The sequence below is a fragment of the Chlorocebus sabaeus genome, chromosome 14, assembly GCF_047675955.1.
Source record: "Chlorocebus sabaeus isolate Y175 chromosome 14, mChlSab1.0.hap1, whole genome shotgun sequence".
Taxonomy (NCBI): domain Eukaryota; kingdom Metazoa; phylum Chordata; class Mammalia; order Primates; family Cercopithecidae; genus Chlorocebus; species Chlorocebus sabaeus.
This window is the reverse complement of record NC_132917.1, coordinates 70,209,005-70,236,116: the sequence shown is the minus strand read 5'-3', so window position 1 is coordinate 70,236,116 and position 27,112 is coordinate 70,209,005. Positions and strand designations below refer to the sequence as shown.

At 42.9% G+C, this 27,112-nt stretch overlaps 1 long non-coding RNA gene across 1 annotated transcript; it reads right to left on the bottom strand.

The window, feature by feature from the left end:
- LOC140713433 (uncharacterized) lies at positions 1–24,853 on the bottom strand. Its single transcript, XR_012095511.1, has 3 exons — positions 24,469–24,853; positions 3,612–3,725; positions 1–848 (listed from the first exon to the last, which is right to left on the bottom strand). It is a non-coding gene; the product is annotated as an uncharacterized lncRNA (long non-coding RNA).
- Between the last annotated feature and the right edge of the window lie 2,259 nt (positions 24,854–27,112).

Sequence of the window (27,112 nt, the reverse complement as noted above, 5' to 3'; positions counted from 1 at the left end):
TTCCTCCCCTACACGTCTATATACCCACACAAAGCCATGCTGTCTCCAGATCTACACCTGGAACTTTTTCAAAACTGGGTTAGTCCATTCCCTGACTTTGGGGAACTGATCTTGAGACTTCTGGGCCCTTCTGACAGTTTGAGGTAATTGGCCATTTATGCGCAAGGGCAAAGTAGTACTTTGATAATTACTAAAGCCACAGCCCTGAATCACAGGAGTTAGGAGTTTGGGAAAACATCAACCACCCAACAGCCAGGTTTCCATGAAAGGAGACCTCAGCTTCTGATAATCTCCAGCCCAATCCTAGCACATTCCACTCGTCTCCTTTCCCATTTTAGCAAATTTCCCTCCCGGCCCCATCTCCCAGCCCAACAGATTCTTGACTCTGAGGAAAAGCAAGCACATGCCCACTACCCCCTCTCCAACCAAGCTCAACTGCCTCCAGCCCCCTGCTCACATGTAAAGCCCAGCTGAACTCTGATCTGAGTTAAAAGCTTTGTGTGTGCTAACAAGCTGTGGGTTTTTGCCTTTTTTCCACCAGCTCGGATTACCTGGTTTCCAAGTGGGCCAACTCTGGGAGAAACTCTTCCAGTCAGTGCCTTCAGTTGAGGTCTAAATGTCCATGCCTCTTACTCCAAAGGAATAAGAAACCAGAGGAAAAACACATTGCAACACAGTTATTAACATTAGTTCTTTATAACCAAGGACTCCAGCTTGGAGGTGGGGTGGGGAATGAAAGGTTTTCATATTTAATGAATAAATGCCTTGTAGTCGCCTTTGGTTTTTCTTTAAAGAACTCCAAACATGTAGCAAATATTCTCTCGGTCCTTCATGTGGCACCCCCTTCTCTGGAAGAGAGGTGGAAAAGTAAAATCCATTTTATAGATACAGAAATGGAGGCAATAAGTCACCTAATAACTTTCTTGACTCCCAAACAAGTTCAAAGGCTACAACTTTCACCATCAAATTTACTTTCCACTTCGAATGTTCCTCTTAGACTCCCACTATCTGCTTTTCCAAGACAAATCCTACTTCTATTCAAATATTTGGACCCTCTTGGTCCATGATGTAGCCACCAAAACATAGCCCTTCCTGATCCTAACTTTGCTGGAACACACAAAATCAAGTCCCTGATCATATTGTATCATATTCTCTAGTTGTTTTCATGTGGAGTGCCCTAGCTGAGTGGTGCCCTGTCAAAGATTATATTTTATTTTTTCTTTTCTGTAGAGGGAAAATGACCAACTTCTTCAAGACATTGGGCCATGACATGAGATAAAATAGCCTAGATTGGTACAGCCATTATAAAAAAAAAAAAAAGTATGGAGTTTCCTTAAAACATTAAAAATAGAGCTACGATGTGATGTAGCAATCTCACTTCTGAGTATATATCCAAAGGAAATGAAATCAGTATCTTAAAGAGGTATTTGCTCCCCCGTGTTCATTGCAGCATTATTCACAATGGGCAAGGCATGGAAACAGCCTAAGTGTGTCAACAGATGAATCGATAAAGAAAATGTGGGCCGGGCACGGTGGCTCATGCCTGTAATCCCAGCACTTTGGGAGGCCAAGGTAGGTGAATCACTTGAGGTCAGGCGCTTAAGACCAGCCTGGCCAACATGGCAAAACTCTGTCTCTACTAAAAATACAAAAATTAGCCAGGCATGCTGGTGTACGCCTATAGTCCCAGCTACTCTGGGAGCTAAGACACGAGAATTGCTTGAACCCAGGAGGTAGAGCTTGCAGTGAGCCAAGATCCACCACTGCACTCCAGCCTGGGTGACAGAGGAAGACTCCAGCTTAAAATTAAATGTGGTATACATGATGAAATATTAGCCATAAAAAAGAAGAAAAGCCAGGCGCAGTGATGAGCACCTATAATGCTAGCCACTTGGGAGGCGGAGGCAGTAGGGTCATTTGAGCCCAGGAGTTTCAGAACAGCCTGGGCAACATAGGGAGACCCTGTCTCTACAAAATTTTTTTAAATTAGCCATGTGTGGTAGTGCATGCCTGTGGTCCCGGCTACCTGAGGAGCTGAGGTGGGAGGACCACTTGGGCCTGGGAGATCAAGGCTGCAGTGAGCCATGATCACACCACTGCACTGTAGCCTGGGTGACAGAGCAAGACCCTGTCTCAAAAAGAAATCCGATTATTTTCCACAAAATGGATGAACCTAGGGGCATTATGCCTAGTGAAATAAGTCCGAGAAAGATGAATACTCTGTCTTCCTTATATATGTGGAATCCAAGAAAGTTAAATTCGTAGAAACAGAGTAGAAGGCTGATTACCAAGGGCTGGAGGCTGGGGGAATGAAGGAAGTGGTAAAAGGATACAAACTTTCAGTTTTAAGATTAGAAAGTTCTGGAGATCTAATGTACAGCATGGTGACTATAGCTAATAATACTATATTGTATACTTAAAATTTGCTAAGAGAGTACATATTAAATGTTCTCACCACCACCAAAAAAAAAATGCTAACTATATGAGGTGATGAATGTGTTAACTAACTTGACTGTGGTAATCATTTCATGCTAGATATGTATATCAAAGCATCACGTTGTGTACCTTAAATATATACAATTTTATTCATCAAATATAGCTCAATAAAGCTGAAAATTTTAAAATAGGCTGATATGGTGGCTCACACCTGTAATCCCAGCACTTTGGGAAGCCAAGGCAGGAGGATCACTTGAGGCTAGGGGTTTGAGACCAGCCTGGGCCAACCTTATAGCATAGCAAGACCTCATGTCTGCAAAAAATTTAAAAATTAGCCCAGCATAGTGCTGTGTGCCTGTAGTCTCAGCTAGTCAGGAGGCTGAGGTAAGAGGATCCCTTGAGCCTAGGGATTTGAGGCTACAGTAAGCTATAACCATGCCATTGCACTCTAGCCTGGGCGACTAAGTAAGACAGTCTCAAAAAAAAAACTGATTGGGAGTTATACCTGATGTAAATGACGAGTTGATGGGTGCTGACGAGTTGATGGGTGCAGCACACCAACATGGCACAAGTATACATATGTAACAAACCTGCACGTTGTGCACATGTACCCTAGAACTTAAAGTATAATTTTAAAAATGAAAATGGAAAAAGTACAAAACTGGGCTGCCCACAGTTCACATATATTATTTAGGAGATGTTCAGTCTGTGGAGTATCAGGCTGACTTAGGTAGATATTAAACACTTTAGGTAGATATTAAACACTCATGTAAATGTGGGCTCAGGAGTGCAATATAGAATGGAAATGTGGGTTCAAGAGCCAACCCAGTAGTTGAAGCCACAGGTATGGATGATATGGATGGAGAGAGAGTAATATCTGGAGGAGTCTAAAGATGGAGAGAGGCTTAATTTCTTAAGATAGAAGAGACATGAACTATTGGTTATTCTTACCACTTTGCAACCTCTCTTGCCATCTCCTCCTTCCAAGAAGAATTAGCAAGAGCCAGGGCTGCAAAGAGCACAGCATCAGTAAATGACTTGGGTGCCAATGCAGGCTGCAGGTGTGTCTGTAAACAATACAGTTCAGGATTTGTCACAGATGGTGCCAGCCAACGAGAACATGCCTAGGGAGTCAAAGCTGGGTATCTTAGTCCATTTTCTGTTGCTTATAATACCTGAAACTGGGTAATTTACAAAGCAAAGAAATGTATTTCTTCAGTTGTGGAGTCTAAGAAGTCCAAGGTTGAGGAGCTGCACCTGGTGAGAGCCGTCTGGGTCTCTGCAGAGTCCTGAAACACAGGGTATCACACGGTGAGGGTGCTGATCATGCTAACAAGCTCAGGTCTCTCTTCCTTTTCTTTTAAAGCCATCAGTTCCACCAGGCACGGTGGCTCATGCTGTAATCCCAGCACTTGGGAGGCCGAGGCAAGAGGATCGATCACCTGAGGTCAGAAGTTGAAGACCAACCTGGCCAACATGACAAAACCCCATTTCTACTAAAAATACAGAAAGTAGCTGGGCCAGGTGGTGGGCTGCCTGTAATCCCATCTACTCATGAGGCTGAGGCAGGAGAATCATCACTTGAACCTGGGAGGCAGAGGTTGCAGTGAGCCAAGATCGCACCATTGCACTCCAGCCTGAGCAACAAGAGCAAAACTCTGTCTCAAAAAAAATAAAAAAGCCACCAGTTCCACTTCCATGATAATTCATTAATCCATTAGCCCATTAACCCATGAATCCATTGATTCAAGAATGTATTCATAAGGGCAGCATCCTCATAATCCATTTCTTAAAGCCCCACCTCTCAATTGGGGAATAAATTCCAACAAGAGTTTTGGAGAAAACATTCAACCCATAGCACGGGATTTGCTGTTTTTTCAGTAAATATGTGTCAGTTATTTTCTAATAAAAATTGGATAATATACATATTTACTATATATATAATTTTTTTTTTTTTTGAGATGGAGTCTTGCTGTGTCACCCAGGCTGGAGTGCAGTGGTGCAATCTCAGCTCACTGCAACCTCTGCCTCCCGGGTTCAAGTGATTCTCCTGCCTCAGCCTCCGGCATGCACCACCACACCCAGATAATTTTTGTGTTTTTAGTAGAGACAGGGTTTCACCATATTGGTCAAGCTGGTCTCGAACTCCTGACCTCAAGTGATCCTCCTGCCCTGGCCTCCCAAAGTGCTGGGATTACAGGCATGAGCCACCATGCCAGCCCCCAAAATATTTTTATATATAGCTTAATTCACGTGAGTACATGGTAAATTTGGCATAAACACTGAAAATTATGCACCCCCATTTGATGAACACTCCAATTTACACTTAAGCACCTAATTTAGGAAATTTATGTTTGGATTTTTTTGTTTCCAGAGTAAATGTTATGGTGTGATTTTATTGTAAATTGTTCAATATGTGGTACACTAAAAAGTACTTCCTATTAAAGATACTCAGTTAAATAGATAAATAATGAAATAGCCTAAATTGTATATGAAAAATAAGATTGAGACATGATTAAAGAAGAATGCCTGTTAAACTAAAACTAAACAGAACTAAGACCTAAATCAATGAGAATGGAAAGAAATAATGTAGAGTGTTGGGATGACTGGTTAGTTGTAAAATAAATCAATTTAGGTCCTTACCTTATACTATATATCAGATATAACATGTATCAAAATCAATTGCAGAATTAAGCTAAATGGAAAAAATCAAATCACACCTGATATAATGATTAATATGTACCAACTTGACTGAACCATAGGATGCCCAGATATTTGGCCAAACATTACTCTGAGTGTTTCTGTGAGGGTGTTTCTGGATGTGATTAACATTTAAATCAACAGACTGAGTAAAGCAGATCCCCCACTCTTCCATAATGTGAGTGGGCCTCACCCAGTCAGTAGAAGGCCTGAATAGACTAAAAGTCTGACCCTCTCCCAAGAAAGAGGGCCTTCTACCTGACAGATCTTCAAAGAGAACCATCAGCTCTTCCTGGTTCTACAGCAGCCTACTGGCCTTCAGACTTGAACTGGGACATTGGCTCGGCAGATTTTGAACTTGCCACCCTCCATAATATGAGCCAATTCCTTATAATCTTTCCATATATACACATCTTGTTGGCTCTGTTTCTCTGGTAAAGCCTGACTAATACATGTGGGGGGGGAAGTTAGAGAATTATAAACCTTTGGCTTAGAAATGATTTTCTGGCCTTAAAAATGATGGTAAAAACATAGATGCAAAAATCCTCAACAAAATACTAGCTAACCGAATCCAACAACATATCAAAAAGATAATCCACCATGATCAAGTGGGTTTCATACCAGGAAAGCAGGGATGGTTCAACATATGCAAGTCAAGAAATGTGATATACCATATGAACAGAATGTAAAACAAAAATCACATCTCAATACATGCAGAAAAAGCACTTAACAAAATCCAGCATCTCTTTATGATTAAAACCGTCAGCAAAATTGGGATAGAAGGAACATAACTTAAGGTAATAAAAGCCATCTATGACAAACCCACAGCCAACATTGTACTGTGGGAAAAGTTGAAAGCATTCGCCCTGAGAACTGGAACAAGACGAGGATGCCCACTCTTACCACTCCTATTCAACATAGTGGAAGTCCTAGCCAGAGCACTCAGACAAAGAAATAAAGGGCATCCAAATTTGTAAGGAGGAAGTCAAAGTGTCGCTATTCACTGAGGGAAATATTATTTGGCCATAAAGAGGAATGAAATACTGATACATGCTACAACGTCAATTAACCTATAAAATATTATGCTAAGCAAAGTCAGACACAAAAGGCCAGACATTCTATGAGTCCACTTATATGGAATTTAAATCCAGAATAGGCAAATTCATGGCGACAGGAAATAGATTCATGGTTGCTAGGCGATTAGGGGAGTGGAGAATGAGAAGTGACTGCTTAATAAGCATGAAGTTTCCTTTTGGGGCAGTGGGAATGTTTGGGAACTAGGTATTGGTGATGGTTGCACAACACTGAACGTGCTAATTGCCTCTGAGTTGTCTGATGTAAAATGGTTAAAATGGTAAATGTTATGTGTATCTTACCACAACAAAAGTAAATACTTCCCCAAGTAATCTTTATTGAAAAAGTTCCAAATTTAAACAAGAGAAAGTAAAAGCATGTTAGTGGCAGAGTACTAAGATCCTTAGTGGTCGCAGCCTGACAGTCTGTTGCTTTTCGTCTCACTGAAACCAAGGGCTTAGTAGCCAGACCCACAGTCAGACACCCAAAGGCCCTTACAGCTGCCTTTGTGTGGCCACTCTCATCCTTGGAACGACCTCTGTGGATCCATTAGAACCATTGGGATGGGCAGTGGTCTCTCAGGGCTTCAGGAATGTTTCTAATGCAGCCCCCAGAAGGCTCTCTTCGTCTCCCTAGCTTCTGGAAGAGTTTTGGAAAACTAATTTTTTTTTTTTTTTTTAAGTCAGAGTCTCGCTCTGTCATCCAGGCTGGAGTGCAGTGGCGTGATCTCGGCTCACTGCAACCTCCACCTGCCAGGTTCAAGCAATTCTCATGCCTCAGCCTGCCAAATAGCTGAAACTACAGGCACCTGCCATCACAACTGGCTAATTTTTGTATCTTTAGTAGAGATGGGGTTTCATCATGTTGGCCAGGCTGGTTTTGAACTCCTGACCTCAGATGATCCGCCCACTTCAGCCTCCTAAAGTGCTGGGATTACAGGCATAAGCCACTGCATCCAGCCTCAAAAAGTAATTTAAACATAGATTTTTATCTTATCACTCTTGGGCTTAAATTCAAAGATGGTACTACTACCTGTATAATCTTGCTAAAAGGAATGACGAGGAGAGAGACAAAGCAACAGCTGTGTCCCACATGTGGACCTTTGCCTTGAGTTAATTAGGAAACTGTGGACATCAGAGCTTCGGGAAAGGCTTTTAGGGACCATCCAACCATCCTCACTCTACAGATGAGGGCCTGTGGGTCCCGTGAGGTTGAGTGACTTACTGCCTCTCAGTCAGATGGATAGAAAGCCAAGCCTCCTGTGGCACACATTCATGTAGGGACACGGCACACGCACTCCTAACAGCCACGTAAAATCACATTACATCTTACCAGGAAAAATTGTAAAGGACATTCAAATGGCCAAAAAAGATGACTGGGTTATAACTGCCTTTCTTTGTCTTTAAGCTGTTTTACAACTATGCAAGTTGCAGAAAGCTAGAAATAACTGCAAATTCCCTATATCCATAGAAATGCAAAAAGATTGTATCCAGTGATGTATAATTTATTGTTGCCCTCTGGGGAGTCCAGCTTTGCAACAACTGTACTTGTTAATTCATTTCAGCATTCCTTATTATCTATATATCTGTAGCTCTTTAAATTCTTCCTTTTGAACCAGTTGTATCTTACTGGTTTCCTCATTAATCATTTAAGTAAAATCTTTGATGTGTTGATTTTATATTGGTATGAGAATCATAATACTACCTTTGAAAAACTATCCATTAATCTGCAGGAGGGAATGGCAGACATTTAGAAGTGTGTTTACAGAGTATTTTGCTTGAATGACAGTGAGACTGGTGAAGAAAGAATGTCAGGTGAAGAAAACAAGATGCAGTATTGACAAATATGGCGTGTGGCCGGGTGTGGTGGCTCACGCCTGTAATCTCAGCGCTTTGGGAGGCTGAGGCAGGCAGATCACCTGAGGTCAGGAGTTCGAGACCAGTCTGGCCAACACAGTGAAACCCCGTCTCTACTAAAAGTACAAAATGAGTTGGGTGTGGTGGTGTACGCCTGTAATCCCAGCTACTCGGGAGACTTAAGCAGAAGAATCGCCTGAACCGGGGAGGTGGAGGTTGCAGTTGTGCCGAGATCGTGCCATTGTACTCCAGCCTGGGCAAAAAAAGCAAAACTGCGTCTCCAAAAAAAAAAAAAAAATACAGTGTGTGGCCAGGCATGGTGGCTCACACCTGTAATCCCAGCGCTTTGGGAGGCTGAGGCAGGAGAATCACTTGAACCCGGGAGGTGGAGGTTGCAGTGAGCTGAAATCGTGCAACACTGCACCCAGCTGGGCAACAGAGTGAGACTCCATCTCAAAAAAAAAAAAAAAATACAGTGTGGTTCAACAATGTCAAAAATACAAGGAAAATCTAATGGAAAGAAATCAGGCAAAATGTGAATAGGGGTTGCCAATAGGTACTAAGATTTATGAGGGTTTTTTTTGTTGTGGCTTCTTTATACCATTCTGCACTTGGCATGTTTTTATAATGAACATGAATTGCTCATTCATAGCCACACATACAAAATCTTTGAAGAGGAAAGAATAAAATATATTCTCTACTACAAGCAAGAACTAAGACACCGAGAAACAGGTAGAGCAGGACTTGGAAACAAACAGCCCCTGCAAGATCGTGAGCCAAATGCCTCCACAGGGGAGATGGAACTGGCAGGATGCCAAGACCCTGAAGGCCCCTCAAAGTCTGTGGATATTTTATTTTTCCTTTTTATGATGGAAATATGCGTGGCTCCATGTTTGCTTATAACAACTTCTAGATCTGTGTAAAATAACAATTGAAATTTAAATTATACGTAGAGCATGGAAAAACACCTACTTAACCTTTAATCTCCACTGAGAACTAAGATGCTCATTTGGCAGTTTGGTAAATGCTTATTAAACACCCCTGTCAGAGACAGGATCAGGGTCTGTCTTTTACATCAGGAAGCCTACCACAGCCGTATTCCAGAACTTTGCAGAAATACACAAACCAGAACAACATTCCAAAACCTGTATTTAACAGATGACAGTCACTAGTACAAAAAGACACATGCCATATAAAGATGAAGTTTAATGCTCAAACAAAATAGTAAAATGAGTTCGTTTACCCCCATTTTTATATCTTCCTTTATAGTAAAATCACACATGTATGTTTGTCAGGTGCTTTTGTTAGGCCAAAGCCCAGCTGCCTCCCACTTCCCCTGCATCTGATGCAAGGCTGGCCCTCTCACAGTTGTCACTGTGGTGTCAAGAGAGAATAAAGAAGGTAGGGACAGAGGTGACCCTATGGAATTAAAAAGCCACTGAAACCTCCCTTTACCCCAAGTTCTTCCTGCCTCTGGGCAGGGAGAAGAGTCAGCATTGGAATCAACTGTGATCCACCTGTGAACAATTTAAGTGACTCCTTCCTTCCTTTTGTTGCAGGGCAGGTGAGCACCAAACTGGGGCTTAGCCTGTGAGGGTTCTTGGCTTTGCCCAGGAAAGAACTCAAGGGCACATTGGAGGTAGAAGAACATGACTTTATGGAAGCAGCAGTGTTACAGCTCTGGCAGTGATCCAGCTCCGTGACTGCTCCTGCAGAGCAGGGCTGCCCCACAGGCAGAGAGTAGCAGCTCAGGGCAGTTTTGCAGTCATGTTTATACCTACTTTTCATTTCATCTAGATTAAGGGGTGGTTTGCAGAGAAATTTCTAGGAAAGGGGTAGTAACATTTTTATCATCAGATCATTGCCATGGAAAGGGCGGTAACTCCTGGGTGTTGTTCCTACTGTTGTCATGGCAATGGTAAACTGACATGGCACACTGGTGGGTGGGACTTTTGGAAAGCTACTTCTGCTCCAGCCCTGTTTTAGCTAGTCTTCGATTTGGTTTGGTGTCCGAGCACCTCCAGAGTTGAGTCCTGCCTCCTCCTACCCCATTTTTGCCTAGGTAAAAATTAATTTACAGAGAGATAGAGAGGATTCAAGGCAGGAAGTACAGTAAAGAGGCTTAGGTGGAAGATATTTGGGACAATTGCAAGGCCCTCGGCTGCTCAGAGGGCTCATCTTGACCATTTCTCACTTGGCACAATACTTAAAATATTCGTGTTTATCATTTATACCACTTTCTATGGAATGAACTGTCCCCTCCAAAAGAAAAAGTATGTTGAAGCCCTAAACCCCAATGTGACTGTAATTGGAGACAGGACCTTAGGAGATAATTAAGATTAAACGAGGCCTTAAGGGTGGGCCCTGGTCTGAGAGAATCGTTGTCTTAAGATTGAGACACCAGAAAGCCCTCTCTTCCTTTCTCTACATTCATGGACACGTGCCAAGGAAAGGCCATATGAGCACACAGCGAGAAGGTGTCATCTTCAAGCCAGAAGGAAAATCCTTCATCCCATAGCAAAGAGAAACTTAGGCTGTTGGCACTATAGCTGCCCCTTCTAAAGAGAATGACTTAAATTAGTGTTGCTGAAAGTGAGAAGTTTCATAATTAGGTACCCCCAATAGGAGCCTGGATAGGTCTTAACTACTGCTGGAAGGACCCATCTTCTCAAATAGGGACTAATGCCTGAGCTGGGTACTCAGCTGACCCAGCCAAAGCTAGGAGCTAAGGCTCAGAAAACTGAGCACTGAATTAGGAAAGTTTAGGAATTCCATTCCTGATGATTCCATTCCTGATGATAGTCGGGTGAGGTGGCGCCTGTAATCCCAGCTACTTGGGAGGCTGAGGCAGGAGAATCGCTTGAACCCAGGAGGCAGAGGTTGCAGTGAGCCAAGATCGTGCCACTGCACTCCAGCCCGGGCAACAGTGTGAGACTCCGTCTCAAAAAAAAAAAAAAAAAAAAAAGTTCAAAGCAGCCTTATGTACCTCAATCAGGAGGTTTGGAAGATGTGGACCCCAAAGCAGAGAAAAGGGCACTCAGCAGCCGTCAAAGGTTTAGAAAACATTTCTGCTGCTTTAGAATTCATTCTCCCTGCACCTCTCACACATGCAGGCCCACCCACACCCTCTCACCCACCTGGCATCGAGCACATCTCAAACTAGCCGTGCCCAGAAACACATTCCTTGGGAACCCAGTTTGCATGACAAGAAAAGCTGCATTCTCTAACTTCCTTTATATTTACCTCTTCTACTGGCCAGAGCCAAGCTGCTGGAGCCCCCTCCACAATAAGCTGCTTTTCTGTGCAGCAGGAAGTGCCATGTGGCCCAGCCTAAAAGGAGTGGTCCCTGAAGCCTCCTGGAGGAGCACCACCTGGGACAGGCTCTGGCACCTTCCTCTATCCAACCTGTTTGGGCTGAGGGGGCTGTAGGGTGGGATCAGGCAGTCCCTGGTGGGAGCAGGGGTTGGGGCCAGGGGAGTAGCTCTCACAAAAACCTCTGTAGCTAGGACTAGCAGAACTGGGCCCATGTCTGCTGGGGAAAGACCAGGACTTTTAAACTAAAATAAACTGAATGGGACCAGGCACGGTGGGTGGCTCATGCCTGTAATCCCAGCACTTTGGGAGGCCAAGGCAGGAGGATCATTTGAGGTCAGGAGTTGGAGACGAGCCTGGGCAACACGGTGAGACCCTGTCTCTACTAAAAATACAAAAATTAGGTGTGGTGGTACACACCTGTAATCCCAGCTACTCGGGAGGCTGAGGCATGAGAATCACTTGAACCTGGGAGATGGAGACTGCAGTGTGCTGAGATCGCACCACTGCACTCCAGCCTGAACAACAGAGTGAGACTCCATCTCAAAAATAATAAAATAGATTGAATGTCCACTGCAAGGAAGACTAAATAGGTAAGTGGCCATGGGCTCTCTATGAGCCCTGCTGGGGTAAGGGCCACGAGATTAGAAGTAGGGGGAGCAGGGAGAGTGTCCCCCCTCTTTGGCTTGGTAACACGTTAGAATACCCTGGGGAGTTTTTTTGTTTGTTTTCAAATCCCAAGGCCCAGACCACATCTAAGACCAAGCAAATCAGAATCTCTGGACTAGCACCCAGGCATCAGTATTTTTTTTTTTTTTTTTGAGACGGTGTCTCGCTCTGTCACCCAGGCTGGAGTGCAGTGGCGTGATCTCGGCTCACTGCAAGCTTCGCCTCCCGGGTTTACGCCATTCTTCTGCCTCAGCCTCCCGAGTAGCTGGGACTACAGGCACCCGCCACCACGCCCGGCTAGTTTTTTGTATTTTTACTAGAGACGGGGTTTCACCGTGTTGGCCAGGATGGTCTCCATCTCCTGACCTCATGATCCACCCGCCTCAGCCTCCCAGAGTGCTGGGATTACGGGTGTGAGCCACCGCGCCCGGCCAGGCATCAGTATTTTTTAAAGCTTCCAGATGATGTCCATACACAGTTAAGGCTGAGAGTCACTGGTGTAGAAACTTGCTACTCAAAGTGAGTTCCCAGACCAGCAACTCTGGAGCCACTTGGGAGCTTGTTGGAAACAGAATCTTGGGCCCCATGCCACAACAAGGTGCCCAGGTGATTGGAAAGCCCATTAAAGTGCTGGCCTAGAGCACTGCCCACTGCGCCTTCCTCACTCCATCTGCCCAACTCACACTCACCGTCTGTCTCAGTGAAGCCTTCCTAAGCCACCCCGCCCTGACTCAGGCGGGTCCCCTGCTGCTCTTGGGGCACCCTGTACTTCTTCGTGGCTTTCTCACAACTGAGCTTCAGTCGTTGTGCACTGATTCCGTTGATGTCTGTGTCCTCTAGTAGAAGGTGAGTTCCACTGGAGCAGGATTCAGTTCTGCCTTATCCACTATTGTGGCCTCAGCACGGAGAAATGTGCCTGACACATAGTAAGCTTTAGTAAGTATTTATTGAATTTCAAAGTCACTCCTAGGCAGCACAGAGCTCTTCCAAATACTGCTCACTATGAGACATCTATGGCTCTGGTGGAGAAGGTAACGGAGTAACAGGGATGAGGGTTTACTTGCTGTGAAAGGAGGTTTCCAGGGGTGTATGAGAAGTGGCGTGGTAGCCCCTGGAGGTTGAGAATCTCCATGGCAAACTGGTGGTGCTGGAGCCAGAAGGACATGGGAGCTGCAAGGGATATAATGTGCCACCTGGATAAGGGCAGCCACCGCTAGCAGGGGACAACAGGCAAAGGAGGAAAGAGGTGAAATCTAGAATGGTGGAGGCTTAGGGGTATTCAGTGATCACAGGATGCAGCACAGACAGGTTCCCATGGATGTGAGACACTCATTCTTGGTAGATTTATTGATCTCAGAATTTTCTTTCCAGACACATGTATGCATGCACGTATTCTCTTGTACTGGCAGTCTGGAGCCCTCTCCTCTCTCTGAATAGAAAACTCTAGTTTTAGTAACACCTCAGTCCAACTGCAGAAATGCACCATGCTAAGACAAGGAACACAACTTTTTTTCTATGAAAAGAGTTGTAGAAACACAATATTTAATAGAGAACTGGAATGGGACATGCTGCTGAGATCAGGCATGGATGAAGGATTGAGCTTCCCAGACTGGGGCCCCCAGCCCCTTGGATGTCAGCAAAGTGGTGGGCACAGGGTTGAGCCAAAGTGGTCTCCCAAGTCCCTGATGAGCATACAGTCCATGGTGGCCCTGAGAAGGTGACAGTGGGGCAAAGAAAGAAGAAAGAAGAAGAAGGAGGAGGAGGAAGAGGAGGAAGAAAAAGAGGAAGAAGAAGAAGAGGAGGAGGAGGAGGAAGAGGAAAAGAGAAGAAGAAGAATATTCCCCAGTTGTCCCATAACTCAGAGTCTGGGTTTTAAACATTACTAAGAAGAGTCATCACATAGCCCAGGGTTCACAAGACCCAAGCTGTCTTCTTTAAAATTCATTAATTAGGTTTTTCCTTCACAAAAGCAATGTGTGTTTATTGCATTTAAAAATACAAAAAAGTAGAGGAGAGAAATAAGTACTTTTTTTTTTTTTTTTTTTTTTGGAGACAGTCTTGCCATCACCCAGGCTGGAGTGCAATGGCGCGATCTTGGCTCACTGCAACCTTCGCCTCCCAGGTTTAAGCAATTCTCCTGTCTCAGCCTCCCAAGTAGCTGGGATTACAGGTGCGCACCACCATGCCTGGCTAATTTTTTGTATCTTTAGTACAGACAGGGTTTCACCATATTGGCCAGGCTGGTCTTGAACTCCTGACCTCGTGATCCACCTTCCTCAGCCTCCCAAAGTGCTGGGATTACAGGCATTAGCCACCCCACCCAGTCAAGTACCTATTTTTAAACTAGCAGACTGCCACATCGTATGTATGTGTGTGTGTGTGTATCAATATATATTATTTTCGTTTATAAAGCTGTGATCATAGTAGATATACAAATATAGTCTATTTTTCACTTGCTATTATATCTTATGCATTTCCTTTGTTATTTTTAATTTTTAAAAGCATCAATTTAATGGCATATAATATGCCATAGAATGTACATTTTATGTAGCCATTCATTGAGTTTAGGACAGTTTGTTAATGTCTATTTATCAATGTCATATATAGTACTGATAGAACATCTGTGTGCATAAAACTTAGATTTCCAGAACTAAGGTTTGGGGGTCAAAGGTGGAGGAAGGAAAAAGGGAACGTTTTAGGGGAGCTCCTTTTATTCTTGCTTATGCTGACATGCTTTAGAATTCAACACAACTCCTCAGATTTTAGAAGATCACACCTTTGGCCGGGCACAGTGGCTCGCACCTGTAATCCCAGCACTTTGGAAGGCCAAGACGGGTGGATCGCCTAAGGTCAGGAGTTCGAGACCAGCCTGGCCAGCATGCCGAAACCCCGTCTCTACTAAAAATACAAAAATTAGCCGGGCATGGTGGCACGTGCCTGTAATCCCACCTACTAGGGGGGCTGAGGCAGAAAGATCGCTTGAACCCGGGAGGTGGAGTTTGCAGTGAACTGAGATCGCACCACTGCACTCCAGCGTGGGCAACAGAGTCAGACTCTGTCTCAAAAAAAAAAAAGAAGACCACATCTTTCCCGTAGGCATATTCCATTGCCCGCCCTGCCCAGACAGTTCCCGGAGGAACTGCCACACCCTCAGACCCTGGAAGAGGCAGGCCTCTATGGCCAATAACTCTGCCCTTCACTGCAGATGAAAAAGTTGACTGGAGCAGGTTTGACCACATGACCCAAAATCAGCCAGTCCATTGGCTGGCTAGAAACCAATCATATTTCTATCCTCTGAAAAATTGAACTAGGAGACCCAGAGACCATAGGAAATAGGTGGCCTGAGGGCTTATGGAGAAAAGACATTAATTCAAAGTTAAGGTGACGCACACATAAAAGATGTTGGCCTGGAGGGAAAGGGAGAAAAGGGGAGATGTGCCTAGAAAAACAGAGAAGAGAAAGTGGCCTTTGTTTCTCCTGGCATTCCAGTACCTGCCCCAGGCCAGCTCTGTTTCCTGCCTTTGTGTTTTGAGAGATACCCCTGCTTCCCCTTCCCCTAAATAAATCTCACTTATCACTTGATCTAACTTGATCAGGTCTCTGTTCATTTCAACCAAAAGATCAGTGATTAAACCAATGGAATGTCATTTCTTCTTAGAGCCAAAGAACATTAGAACTGAAAAAGGTCACTGCGCAATAAACCCCTACCCTGCTCAACTGTGGCTATGAGGACGGTGGGATTGGCCCCACCCAGCTCCAGAAGTGGCCTCTGAGCCAATCAGGTGAATCCCACTCATCTGGCCACAATGATAAGACTCTCCTAGGTCCTAACAGTGATGGGTTCAGGAATAGGCATTTGACCTAAGATGGTCCCATTAAAGCAAATAGTCCTCATCTGTGTGCTGTGTCTGTTTTAACAAGAAAGAGGAGGAGAGAACTCCTTTCAATATTATGAAAGTGGTGCATGTCCTGAAAAAAAGAAAAAAGGTTAAATATGGGAAAAGATGAAGAAATAAAATAGCCTCACTGGTAATCAGGAAAATGTCAAAGAAAATCAATGAGACATCACTTTTCTTTCAGCAGATTGGTAATTTTTTCCTTTTCGTTCACTGTTGACAGTTATGGGAAACACTTTAGTAATGCAGTTGGGAATATCAATTATTACAGCCCTTCTGGAAGGCAAATTGATGATATCTATTGAAGATTAAAATCTTAGAACCCAGTGGTTCCTCCATACCTGCCCTGGGGAAACCCTTGCACATGTGACCAAGGAGTTACATTCGAGGGTGTTCACTGAAGCATTATATGCAATAGGTTAAAATTAGAAATAATCTAAATGTCCATGAGAAAAGGAATAGCTGTAAATAGTTCTGAATTTCTCTATAACTACTTCAGTGCTTTTTTAAAGCCACGCTATGGACTAGTATGCTATAGTTAAAAGAATGAAGTAAATCAAATTGTCATAACACCCAACAAGATCTGCTGAGTGAAAATGCAAGTTGCTGAAAGAAATGTACAGTCAATGTCATTTCTGGGTTTTTTTTAAACCATGCACACAAAGCAATCTGATTCTCATTCATGTGTTTCTGTATATGAATGTGAATATATAGGAGAGAAGTGATGGTCAGGGGGACAGTTTACTTTTACCATGAAATAGTAATTTTGTATAAAATGACTGCAATAACATGTTAATTGTATAATTTTACATTAATACAATTAAGGTTTTAAAAATATGTGTGCAAGGCCGGGCACAGTGGCTCATGCCTGTGATCCCAGCACTTCGGGATGCTGAAGCAGGATGATTGCTTGACCCCAGGAGTTCAAGACAAGCCTGGGCAACATAGCGTGACCCAGTCTCTACATAAAATTTAAAAGTAGCCAGGTGTGATAGCACATACTTACAGTCCCAGCTACTCAGGAGGCTGAGGTAGGAAAAGGATTGCCTGAGCCCAGGAAGTCAAGGCTGCAGTCAGTAGTGATTGTGCCACTGCACTCTAGCCTGGGTAACAGAGCAAGATCCTGTCTCAAAAAACATACGTGTGTGTGTGTGTGTGTGTGTGTGTGTATACACACACACACACAAAATTTGGAAAACATGCAAAAAACAAAGAAGTAAATAAAATAACCTCCAATCCCACCTCAATTCCTAACTCTCTGGAGCTCTTCCTTCCAGTGGCTTTTGGAAAGAGTCAGGGGTCTTCTCAGGTTCACTCAAAGCATACCCAATCAGGCTATCAGCTGCCCTTCTGCCCACAGGAGAGTCTTGGGACCATCCAATCCAGAGAACTTCTCATCTAAATAGCACCTTGGCTCTACAAAGTCATTTGAATCACCCACCCTTTGTGATTCAAAATACTAAACAAAGTTAAGAATTTTCCCATGACTCTTTCAATGCTTTTTTTAAAAGCAGTGAATGTCAAAACCTTTCCAAACAAATGCTCCCCCTCCCTTTCTTTGTTTGGGCATTTGTTATGTTTTGCCTTGTTTTGTCGGGATTTTTCATGTCCCTGCTTCTTGGTGCCCTAAACCCACACACAGTCTGCCTCTTGACTAATCCTATACTGCTTCTCTCCTCACCCCCAAGAAAGCTGTGTTTGCAAAGACACACCCAGCTTGCCTGCCCCCACCCCACCCCACATCTATTCCTCCTGTCTCAGTCTTGCCATTGTGTCCAGGGCAAGCTACAGAACAATGAATTCTTAGCAGATGATGGTGTAGCCCTGTCTCCATGTTCTAGCCAACCCCAGTTATGCCTGGCATCCGGGAGTCAGCGTTTTGTAGGCTTCTGTGACATTTGAGAGCTCACATCCCACTTCTTTCAGCATTTGGAGCAGGAAGGACAGAAAGCTGCTCTTGTCACCACCAATGAGCTCATCCTTCTCCGAGAGGCAATAAGAAAGTAAAATTTCACCCCATGAATCAGGAAGCCTGAACTCCTGAAAAGGCACAGATTACCCCAGCTGCCTGACCCACCGACTGACCTTTCCATAAAAAGGAAAACTAGACAAGGCCTCCTCCCTGGAATAAAATAACTGATTAAACAAGGATAAGACATTTTTTACTAAAACAAACCTTTCACCCCATCGACCTGAATCCTTTGATTTCTGTATACCTTTCAATGTCAGAACACTTTCTTTTCAGTCCTCTTGGGGATGAAGTCACACATTTCTGGGAGCCTTTCCCAACTTCAGCACTTGGGGCAGCGTAACCATGAGCATGTCACTTAACCATCCCAGTTTCTTAATCTAGAAACTTAAGCCAGAACACTCATTTCTATCTTTTTGCATTGTTGAAAGGGTTCGCTCTATAATTCTACTGCAAAATGCACCTTCAGCATCATTCACTATCTCATAATAGTGGCTGCCCAGCTACTAGATAAATGGCACCTTGGGAGTCAGGTTGACCCTCCTTGGCTGTGCTGTTCTTGAGAGGCTGTCTAGGAAGGAAGTAATACAGTGTAAGGTCAACCGCACATGTTCCAGAGAGTTAGACTGCCTGGCTTCAAACGTTCTCTCCAACACCTACTGGTGGTGGAACCATGAACAATTTCTCAAGTTCTCCAAACCTTAGGTTCTTCAAATAAAAAGTAGGGAAGTGGAAATAAATAATGCCATGTAGGGCTTTTGTGGTGAGTAAAGGAAACGATGCATACAAAGCACTTAGCATAGTGCTTTGATAAGATTTTGATTCTAAGATGTTGGCTATTCTTACTTTGTTGGTTACTGTAGTAACACTGTGTGAGTACACTGTTGGAGATCAGAATCATTAGGGGTTCCTTCCATAGTAAGATCACACATTCCCTGGAGCAGTGTCAGGTGTGGAAGACTGTCAAATTAGTCCAGCTGTGGACTAATAAGGGCTCTTTGAATTACAAGTGTCAGATGTTCAACTCAAAACTAATTTTAATGAAAAAAGGGGATTCATTCACTCTTCGTGGCAGGGTTGGAGTTCGCCTGAGCATGACTGGCTCCAAAGACTCAAAGTCATTAGGGCTTTCTAACTCCTTCTCTCAGTCCTGCTTCTCTCTGTAGATTGGTCTCTTTCTCTCTTCGATAGATGACTTCCTCTATGGAGCAAGTAACCCCAGAGGAAAGACAGAGCTTCTGTCTTCCAGCATCTGTGTGTGAAATCCAGGGAAAGATTCCAGTTGTCCCTGTTTAGATCGTATGCCCACCCCTGGACCAATCACTGTGGACAAATGGATGGAGTATCCTGATTGGCCAAGCTAGCTCTATGCCTTTGGCCAGGGTGCTCTTCCTATCACGTAGAATGGGGGTTGTTCAGCTCCACAAAGGAGATGGGCTAACACTGTTACCAGAAAAAAAGAGGGTAAAGAATATTGATCATATCAATAGATGCCTAGTGTAGACAACATCTAGGGGTCATATTTCTTTTTTTCTCCACATTCAGGGTTCAGCTTTATTACTTGACACATTTCCAATGTCTGGAACACTGATTCTTCTAAATTTGACTAATTAAAAGTTTATTAATGTGTAATATCTAATGTAATGCCAATGTATAATAGTCCCGGAAAAGCATTTCCTAGTTAAGAATGAAAAATAAAGTATATTATATGTCATTAAATACAGATAGTTTCTATTCAATCAGATCTACAGTCAACAATCAGCAAGATCAGTCTTTTTAAGTTCTTCAAACTCTTCTGTTAAATCTTCTGTTGTTTTCTATGATGGGGGAAGGAATGAAAATCCCCATTGTTTTTCTACCTCCATACATGCTTGTAATGCTGGGTCATAAGCCTTGCTTTTTTTTTTATTTTTTTTTTTAGACAGAGTCTTGCTCTGCCACCCAGGCTGGAGTGCAGTGGTGCAATCTCGGCTCACTGCAAGCTCCACCGCCCAGGTTCACACCATTCTCCTGCCTCAGCCTCCCGAGTAGCTGGGACTACAGGCGCCTGCCACCACGCTCGGCTAATTTTTTTGCATCTTTTTTTTTTTTTTTAATAGTAGAGACAGGGTTTCACCATGTTAGCCAGGATGGTCTCGATCTAATGACCTTGTGATCCACCTGCTTTGGCCTCCCAAAGTGCTGGGATTACAGGCTTGAGCCACTGCGCCCCGGCCAAGCCTTGCTCTTCAAGTTGTATCTTTTGGTAAGAGGGTCATAGGAGACATCTCATGCAGAGATGAAGCCTGGTCCTCAGATGCTTATTCTAGGTTCCTGGAACTTCTTGAACAATTTGGTCTTTCGGGGAGATTTTTTTAGAACTCGTCAGAGTAAAAAAACTTCAGACAGAACACCAAAGTTGTTACTGTTTTGAGTGCTGTGAACCCATTCTAGTTGTTAGACAGCAGTTGGCCTGCTGTATTTCTGTAGCCTCCATGTCTTTTGCTGTGTCAAGTATCCTATTGTGACCTTCATCTTCAGGTGATAGCATTTCCAGCTCTTGCAGGATTCTAGAATGCCCTCCTTTCATTAGAATATCCAGTAAACTACCTGCCATAATATATGGGTAATCTTGGCATATAACAACAAAAATAAAGACCAAAACAAAATACAGATGCTGAAACTACTGGGAAGCTCAGCATCCTCCCCATAAGTTCAGTCACTTAAATTTGAATCATTCTTGCTAATAGTCACAAATGTGGAGTCATTGCATACTGTGAAAGAACTTTAGGGTCTATGATGCAAACCTAACACTGGAATAACATGATTCTTTTGGCCTTCTTGGAACCTCCAGAAGACAGTCACTCCAGACTGAAGCCATCAGTTGTTATCCTCAGTCTTACAGGACAGTGGGTGGGTTCTCCTACCACAGGATCTTCAGAATGGAGAAATCTCCATGTTGCTGGCCATCTGGTCCTCTTTCAGACTCCCCCAACTATAACAAGCCAGCTAGTCAGCTTTCCTCCAGATCCTTTAACTATTTTTAACAGGGCCAGTCTGCCTCTGTTCTCTTTCTAAATTATTGCTTTACAATTATCTTAGCACAAGTCTCTGACTTCTTTTTATTTTCCTCAATGGGAATTTTGAAGTATTTGGCATCAATGACTGCAGGGTTTTCTTTCTCCCTAGGGTGGCAGCCATGGTTCTCCCCATCTCTGCAAGGGATGTGATTCAGCCTTCTGCTCTGCAGTCTTTTTTGAGTCTGTCTTGAAATCTATCCTCTGACTCAGGCTCTGGGTTTGCTCCAAGCTAAGAGTCTGCACCCCTGAGTGTGATAGCCTCTTTGCAACTTTATAATAAATGGTCTTTGTTATAAAGCATGACACTTCATATCTTTTAATCCCCCTATGGACTGGTAGCCATTATTCTAGATCTCCTTTTTTAAGTACTAACACCACTAATATTTAATAATTACAGAGTAGTCAGGAGTCACAGGAAGTGAAAAGAAAGCTCCTGGGTCTTTTCTCTGCAATTACCTCATCTATTGATTCAGAACTTTTGGAAGGGATGTCTATTGTCCTAACGAAAGAGCTTTCAGGAAAGCTCCGAGGTAGAAATCCAAACTTCTAAGAGCCTGGCCCCAGAAGCATCCTGTTTTATTCTCCACAAAGTGTTGGTCTTGCTGCTGCTTATAATCCTTTGCTCTTCTTTGTTTTTCCCTTTTTTCTTCATCTGGGAACTGCTTTTCTCCTTTCTTTCTCTTTTTTCCTTTTTCTGCCCTTGTTTGTCATGATCATTTGTGTCCTCAAAGAGGCTTAAGGCACAGAGACTTGCATACCAAATTAAGCCAGACCCTAAATCCAATGACTAGTATCCTAATAAAAAGAGGAGAATCCCTACTGAGGCATTAAAAAAGAAAAAATGGAGAATTGGAGCGAACACACAGAGACGCATCCAGAGGAGGAGGCCACATAGAGATGGAGGCCAGGATTGGAATGATGCAGCCACAGACAAGGAATGCCGATGATGGTCAGAAACCACCAGAAGCTAGGAGAGATGTGGACAGACTCGCTCCAACCCTCCAGGAAGAGCCCGTCTTGTTGTCACCTTGACTTCTGACTTCTAGCCTCCAGCACTGGGAAAGAATAAATTTCTGTTGTTTTAACTGCCTTTCCACCTCATCCTCACCCCACGGGTTGGTTGTGGTTCTGGTTGCATAACTCTGTGAATGGTACATTTTGTACTTTTTGAGATAGGGTCTCACTCTGTTGTCCAGGCTGGAGTGCAGTGGTGCAGTCATGGCTCACTGTAGCCTTGACCTCCCAGCTCAAGCAATCCTCTCACCTCACCCTTCCAAGTAGCTGGAACCACAGGTTGCACCACCACACCCGGATAATTTTTTTTAATTTTTTGTAGAGACAGGGTCTCCCTATGTTGCCCAGTCTGGTCTTGAACTCCTGTGCTCAAGTGATCCTCCTGCCTCGGCCTCCCAAATGTACAATAGTACATTTGAAATGGGTAAATTTATATGATATGTAAATGATATTCAATAAAGCTGTTGTTTAAAAAATTTTGTCCTGAGCTGCCGGTGGCCTCGTTTCCTCCCAGTTTCAGGAGCAGCTGCAGAGGCTTCTCTACACATTCTTTGTAGCTATGTTAGCCCTACCTTGCTTCTCCAGCTTCTCTCCTGCATTGATCCCAGCCCTGGGGCCTGCCCACCACCCTACTACCCTGCCAGATCCAGACAGAGAGGGAGAGAGAGAGAGAGAGAGAGGGAGAGTGGGGAGACAGAGGGGATACAATGCTTCAAACAAGACAAAGTACCATAGAAAATAATAGCATGGACCTACTGAAGGGCATTTTAGGTTGCTTCCACTTTTCCCCCTACAAAGAAATTGTCATTCGCTGTTACTTGTGCACTCGTGTGAGAGTTTCTCTAGGATATAGATGAGAATGGAATTTCTGGGTTATAAGGTATATGTTCAGCTCCCCTAGATATTAATAGTTTATTCTCCAAAAAAGGTTGAAATAATTTACGATCCTACCAGCAATGTGTAAGAGTTCTCATTTTCCCACATCCTCCCCAGCCCTTGGTATATCAGACTTAATGCTTTTTTTCAGCACGATGATTATAAAATATTATCTCATTGCTTAAAGGGGCATTTCTTTTTCTGATTATCACTTGAACATCTGTTCATAGGTTTATAAATATAAAGGTTCTTTATGAATCACCCATTCATATCCACTGTTAATTTTCTAGGGGTCATCTTTTACTTTTTGGCTTGTAAATCTACATATATCCCAGGTACTAATCACTTGCCAGTTATGTGCATAGCAAACATTTTCACTCAGTCTATGCCTTGTCTTTTTACTTTGGTTATGATACCTTTTATTATTTGACAAGTTTTGGGGTTTTTTTGGTTTTTGTTTTTGTTTTTGTTTTTTTCGAGACAGTGTTTTGCTCTTGTTGCCCAGGCTGGAATACAATGGCGCGATCTCGGCTCACTGCAACCTCCACCTCCCATGTTCAGGCAATTCTCCTGCCTCAGCCTCCTGAGTAGCAGGGACTACAGGCATGCACCACAATGCCCAGCTAATTTTGTATTTTTAGTAAAGACTAGGTTTCGCCATGTTGGCCAGGCTGGTCTCAAATTCCTGACCTTAGGTGATCTGCCCACCTTGGCCTCCCAAGGTGCTGGGATTACAGGCGTGAGCCACTGCACCTGGCCTCTTTGACAAGTTTTAATTTTAATATTGTCAAATATTCCTCTGGGGTTCATGGGAATCTTTTTCTTTCTTTGACAAATCTATCTCTACTTCATAAGAATATTCTTCTGTGTGTTTCTTTTTAAAGTTCTATACTCTTTTCCACACTTGGGCTTTAATCCATATGGGATTTATTTTATGTGTGCTATGGGGAAGGAATTCAACTTTTTCTCCATAGATCTCCATAGTTGTGGTTTCAGCACATTTATTGAATAGTCCTTTCTACCCCTATAATTTATAGTGGCTCTGCTATTAAATCCAAGTTCTCACATACAAATGGAGACCTCAGAAATGCATCCCCCTTGACAAAAGTGCCAACAACACACAATGGGAAAAGGATAATGTCTTTAATAAATAACATTGGGAAAATTGAATATCCACATGCAGAATAATGAAATTCGACCCTTATCTCACACCATCTACTTAGACATAAGACTGGAAGTTGTAAAACTACTAGAAGAAAATATAGGAAAAAAAGTATTTGTCATTGGTCTGGGCAATGATTTTTTTGGGTATGATGCGAAAAGCACAAGAAAGAAAAGCAAAAATAGACAAATGGGATGGCATCCAACTAAAAAGCTTCCACACAGCCAAGGAAACAATCAACAGAATGAAAAAGCTACCTATGGAATGGGGGAAAATATTTTCAAACCATGTGTCTGATAAAGGGCTAATATTCAAAATATGTAAAGAACTCATGTACCTCAATAGCCAAAAACCCAAATTTTGAAATGAACAAAGGACCTGAACAGACATTTCTCAAAAGAAGCTATACAAATGGGCAGTAGGAGCCAGGCATGGTGGAACTCACCTGTAGTCCCAGCTACTCGGGAGGTCAAGGTGGGAGAATCACTTGAGCCCAGGAGTTCAAGTCTAGCCTGGGAAACAGACTCCATCTCATAAGAAAGAAAAGAAAAACACAAATGACCAACAGGTATATGGAAAGGTATGCTCAACTTCACTAATCACCAGGAAAATGCAAAGCAAAACAGTGGGATATCACCTCACACCTGTTAGAATGGCTATTATCAAAGAGGAAAAAGTAAGTGTTAAGATGTGTAGAAATGAGAACCCTTGTATGCTGTTGGTGGGGATGTAAAGGTGGGTATAGCCATTATAGAAAACAGTGTGGAGCTTCATCCAAAAAGTAAAACTAGGACTACCTTATGATCCAGCAATCCCACTCCTGGGCATATATCCAAAAGATACGAACTTAATATCTCGAAGGGATACCTGCACTCTCATGTTCATTTCATCATAATTCACAATAGCCAAGACATGGAAACAACCTAATTGTCTATTGATGGATGATGGGATAAATAAAATACGAGATAGATAGATAGCTGTTACACACACATACTGGAATACTATTCAGCCTTTAAAAAGGAAGGAAATCCTGTCATTTGGAACAATACAGATAAACCTAGAGGACTTTATAAGTGAAATAAACCCAACACAAAGAAAAATACTGTATGATTTCGCTTATATAGAGAACCTAAAAATGTCAAACTCATAGAAACAGAATGTAGAATGGTGATTACCAGAGGCTGGGAGAATGGGGTTTGGGGAGGTATTGGCCAAAGGATACAAATCTTTTGTTTATACAGGAGGAATAAGTTCAGGAGGGCTATTGTATAACAATGTGACTATATTTAACAATATTGTATTGTATACTGCCCTCTCTGCTGACAGGGTAGATCTTAAGTGTTCTCATCACACACACACACACACACACACACACACACACACACGGTGTTACTCTGAATATGATTTTGGTGAATATAAAGATATAGGAAATGATTGTACATGTCATTTGGTGAAAGTAGAATATAGGAAATGGTGTATTTTTAATTATAATTCTGTTATTTAAGATGTTTAGGACCACTACCGAGTTTTCTAAGTCAATCTTAGTTTGTTGTCTGAAGACTCTTTTGGAACATATATGTAGAGAGTCATAACACCTGGGCAATATTTCCAACCTCTGCTGTGGCATTTGACACTTGTCCCAGGTCACCAAAGAGGCAAAAGCACCACCGCCCAGAAAGAACTCCTTCTGGTAGAGGAAAAACCCTGTAAACTCCTTTGTCCTCTGGCTGGCAGCTCCCTTTGACTCAAGGCAATCTTATGGGGAGGGAGTTCTAGTCAAACAGACGTAACAATTCCTATACCTGTGTCCCAACCACACACTCTTCACCTTCTGTATTTGGCCTTTGTGGTAGGCTGAATAAGACTTTCCAAAAATGTCCATGTCCTACTCCTCAAAACCTGTGAATACATTATCTTACCTGGTAAAAGGGACTTTGTGGATGTGATTAAATTAAGGATTCTGAGATGGGGAGGTTATCCTGGATTATCTGGGTGGGCCCAAAATAATCATAAGGTTCTTTATAAGACAAAGGCAGGAAGGTCAGAGTCATAGAAGGACATGTGATCGTGGAAGCAGAAGTCAGATTGACAAATGCTACCCTTGCTGGCTTTGACGATGGAGGAAGGGCACATGAGCCAAGGAATGCAGGTGGCCTCCAGCAGCTGTAAAACCAAGGAAAAAGATCCCCTAGAGCCTCCAGAAGGAATCAGCCCTTTTGTCCCTTGACATTAGCCCAGTGAGACTGATTTTACTTCTGATCTTCAAAGTGTAGGATAATAAATTTGTGTGGTTTTAAACTACTAAATTTACTGTAATTTATTATAGCAGCAATACAGACTTCATCCCCAGCTCCCCTGCCCCCAGGTAACTGGAGAGGGTGACTTCCTGCTCCCTGCAGAGCACCACTCCCAGTCCCACCCCTGGTCCTCACTGCAGGACTTTATAGATGAAAAGGGCTCTCTACCAACTTTTTTTCACATACAGATGCACCTTGATTTACAATGGGGTTACATCCTGATAAACCCATTGTAAGTTGAAAATACTAAAAATCAAAAATGCATTGAATATGCCTAACTTACTGAACATCATAGCTTAGCCTAGTCTACCTTAAAAGTGCTCAGAACACTTACATTACTCTAGAGTTTGGCAAATCATTGAACACAAAGCTTATTTTATAGTAGTGTTAAATATCTCATGTAATTTATTGAATACTATACTGAAGTTGAAAAACAGAATGGTTGTGTTAAACTAAACTAAAACTTACAGCCCTTGGCATAACTATTCTATGATTTACAGTGGCAGTGGAACTTAATCTCATGACTAATAATCTCAAACTTGAATCCCCTTCACACACATATAAATTCTTCAACATATTAGGGTTCTTTCTATTACAATACACCACATGACATCATACTCAAACCTCACTGCAAGCCAAAATATAACATCTCTTCTATTAGACTTAATTGGAATAGAAAAAAACAATACCAAAAAATGTAGCCCAATTCCAAAAACTCAAAGTACAGTTTCTGCTGAATGTGTATCACTTTCGTACCATCTAAAGTCAAAAAATCCTAAATCAAACCATCCT